The sequence below is a fragment of the Macaca fascicularis genome, chromosome 10, assembly GCF_037993035.2.
Source record: "Macaca fascicularis isolate 582-1 chromosome 10, T2T-MFA8v1.1".
NCBI classification, from domain to species: domain Eukaryota; kingdom Metazoa; phylum Chordata; class Mammalia; order Primates; family Cercopithecidae; genus Macaca; species Macaca fascicularis.
Window position 1 is genome coordinate 40,608,739 of NC_088384.1, and position 3,762 is coordinate 40,612,500.

Sequence of the window (3,762 nt, forward strand, 5' to 3'; positions counted from 1 at the left end):
TTGGCTTCCGGAGCTGCGGTGGCAGCTGCCGAGGGAGGGGACCGTCCCCGCTGTGAGCTAGGCAGAGCTCCGGAAAGACCGCGGTCGTCAGCCGGGCTGTCCCGGTCGCGCCAGAGCTCTGGCGCGTCACTTGTGAGTCAGAGCTCAGGCGTGCAGGCTTATGTGGGGAGAGGTTGTCGCTGCGCTTTCGGGCCAGAGCCGGGTGTGGGGCTGCCGGGGTTGGTCGACCAGCACGCCGCGGCTCCCGAGGCCTGACCCGCGACCCGCGGGGACCCACCGGGCTTGGGGCGGGAGGCTGGGGACACCCTTCCCGGCCCGGTCGCGGGCCCGCGCGCATCCTGGCCGTCTGAGGCAGCGGCCGAATTTTTTCTCCAAGTCCCCGTGGGGAGCCGGGGACCGTCCTGCCTCGTCCCCCGGGTGCCGGGGAGCGGTCCCTCTGCCGTGACCTGTTGTTTGCAAGTCCCCGTGGGGAGTCGGAGAGCGCTCCCTGAGCGCGCGTGCGGCCCGAGAGGTCACACCTGGCCGGCCTTCGGTCCCTCGTGTGTCCCGGTCGTACGAGGGGACGGCCGAAAACGCTTCCGAGTCTCGCTCTGGAGACTCGGGCCGGCCCCTGCGTGGCACGGGTGGCCGGGAGGACGTCCCTGGCCCGGCGCTGCTCCGGCGTGTGTCCTGGGGTCGACCAGAGGGCCCTGGGTGCTCCGTGTCTGGCTGCGATGGTGGCGATTTTGGGGACAGATGCCCGTGTCGCGGGTTCCCTGGGCCGGCGGCGTGGTCGGTGACTCGACCTCCTGTCTCCTGGGGAGGTATATGTTTCACTCCGAGCCGGCATTTTGGGCCACCGGGTTATTGCTGACACGCTGTCCTCTGGCGACCTGTCGCTGGAGAGGTTGGGTCTCTTGGATGCGTCGCGGGTCTTCGGCCTCCCGGTGACCCGGCTAGCCGGCCCTGCTCGTGCTTGAGCCGCCTGCTGGGGCCCGTGTGCCCGGTCTCTCATGCATCCGAGCGTCCCAGCTCCCGGTGCCGCCTTGGGTCCGGGTCTCTGACCCACCTGGGGGCGGCGGGGAAGGTGGCGCGGGCTTACCGTGCCACCGTGCGCTCCCCGCTGCGGGCACCTGGGGCGGCCGTGACAACCCCACTCCCGCTGGCTCCGTGCCGTGCGTGTCAGGCATTCCTCGTCTCTGCCGGGTTGTCTGCCGCCCCTGTCCTGGGGCTGGGGATGGCCAGGCTGATCTGCTCGCTGGCCTCTGGGGAGGCTGTGGCTGGCCGGCCGACCCTGCTCCGGGGATGCTTTCCCTGATCGATGTGGTGATGTCACGCTCTCCCGGGCCGGGACCGAGCCGCGACGGGCGAGGGGCGGGCATTCGTGGTGAATGAGACCCGTTCTTCTCGTCCCGCCCGCGGGGTTTCCCCCGTCTCCCATCCCCGCCTGTGGGCGGTGCGTTGGGAGGCACTGGGGTGCGGAACCCGGCCCGACCTCGCTGTCCCGACCCCGCCGCCTGCCTCGTGGCGTCCGGCGTGGGTCGGCGGGGGTCCTCTGACGCAGCAGGCACCCCTCGCTTTCGCCTCTTGTGGTCGTCGCCTCGTGGGCCGCCCCCCTCCGCGGCGGTGGGGGTGCTGTCCCGCTGGCCCGCCGTGCTGCCCTCTCGGGTATTGCACGAGCGCTGGCTCCGCCTGGGCCTTTGCGGTGCTCCTGGAGCGCCCCGGGCTGTCTCTCAGGTGCCCGAGGCCGAGCGGTGGTGTGTCGCTCCCGCCCCCAGCGCCCCCTCCTCCGGTCGCCGCCGTGGTGTCCGCGCGTGGGTCCTGAGGGAGCGCGTTGGCTGTGCGGGTCGAGGCGGTTGAGTGAGACGCGCCCCTCCCACGCGGGGAAGGGCGCCGCCTGGTCTGGCGAGCGCACGTCCCGTGCTCCCCTCTGGCGGGTGAGCGCGGGCCGTGTGAGCGGTTGCGGTGGGCTCGGGCCGGCCACGCGTGCGCCGGCCGGCCGCCGAGGGGCTGCCGTTCTGCCTCCGATCGGTCGTGTGTGGGTTAACTGGAGGCGCCTTGCCTCACAGAAAGGAGGTGGGTGGACGGCGGGGGGCCTTGGGGGCTGTGCGCACGCGCGCCGGCCGGGCCCCTGCCCTGACCGCAAACGCTCAAGGTTGCCGCAGGTTTCTTCTCGCGCCGCAGGCCCCCTCCCTTCCCCAGGCGTCCCTGAGTGCCTCTGCGGGCCCGACGAGGGGCGACTGGCGGGTGGGGAGCGTGACCCACCCTCGGTGAGAAAGCCTTCTCTAGCGATCCGAGAGGTGTGCCTTGGGGTACCGGATCCCCCGGCCCGCCGCCTCTCTCTGTGTTGTGGTAGCGCTGCCGTAGCGACTCGCCTGCAGAGAACCCTCCTCCTCCGCTGTCCCCGCCTCGACGGGATGAGGTGGGGGGACAGTGAGGGTTCCGCCGGACCCCGCGGTGGGGGCCGAGCGCGCGGCTCGTCGTCTACTGTGGCCCGCGCCTCCCCCTTCCGAGTTGGGGGAGGATCCCGCTGGGCCGGGCCCGACGTCCTAGCGGATGGGAAGGCTGCTGCGAGCGGCGGGTGCGCGTGGCACTCCGTCTGGCGCGCGACGCCGCTCCCCGCTGTGAGCCGGCTCTCCGCCCGCTCCCGTGCCGAGCCGCGACCGCTGCCGATGACCGCGTTCGCGTGGCGCGGGGTGTGGGGCCGCCTGGTCCTTGGGGAGCGAGCCGTCCCCACGGGGCGGCGCGCCGGTCTCCCGGAGCGGGACCGGGTCCGGGACGGACGAGAAACGGGCGACATGTGGCCCCTGGTGTTGGGCTTGTGGCTGAGGTTGCTTCGGGGCCGCCGGTGGTGGGACCCGGGGCTCGTGAGGGGGTTGCTCGGTGGGCTGCCCAAGGGCCGTTCGGCGTCCCAGGCGGGGCGCCGCGGGACCGCCCTCGTGTCTGTGGCGGTGGGATCCCGTGGCCGTGTTTTCCTGGTGGCCCGGCCGTGCCTGAGGGTTGCTTGCCCGAGTTAGCCCCCTGCGGGTTCCCCGTGCCCTTGTCTCCGTGGCCCCCTGGCTCCTTGCCTGCCTTGTGCTCCTTTTCCCTGTCCGCCGCCTGCCGATCCTCTCTTCCCCGAGCGGCTCACCGGCTTTTATGCTGTTGGCCGCCCCGTCTGGGCCCGAACCCGGCTCCGCCTTCTGGGGGCGTCGCCGCCGCCGGCCACGCTGGTTGGCCCGGTGTCCGCGTACCCACGGCGCGCGCCTTCGGGGCCAGGTCGGTGGCGGCCCGGTGGGCGCCCGGAGGGTTTGGGTCGGCCTTGCGGTGCGTGTGGGGGGAAAAGCGGGTTCCGGGGGCTCTGGCCGCGTGCGACTGGGCGTGGCGGTGGGGGAGCCGCAGGGATCGCTGAAGGGGCCTGGTCGGCCGCTCCAGGTGCCACGCGGGGCCGCCTCCGTGCTCGGAGGCTGCTGGCGGTGAGACCCCCGCGTGCGTCCTGGTGGCGGTCGGCCGCGCCGGAGGTGTCCCCCGGCGCCCCCCCTCCCCGCTTGGCCGCCTGCCTCGCCCGGCGTCTCGTCTTGTCCCGGCCCGCTCTTCCGCATCGGGTCGGCGCGCGGCCCCCCCCAACCGGGTGCGCCTCGCTTCCCGGGCCTGCTGCGGCCCTCCCCCGAGGCGTGTGGTCTCGGGCGTTGTCGGCGTCGTGGGTGGGGGGGGGGAGGCCTGTCCTCTCCCCGCGTGGCGTCGCCCCGTTCGGCGCGTGCGTGCGCCCGAGTGCGGCCCGGTGGTCCCTCCCGGGCAGGTGTT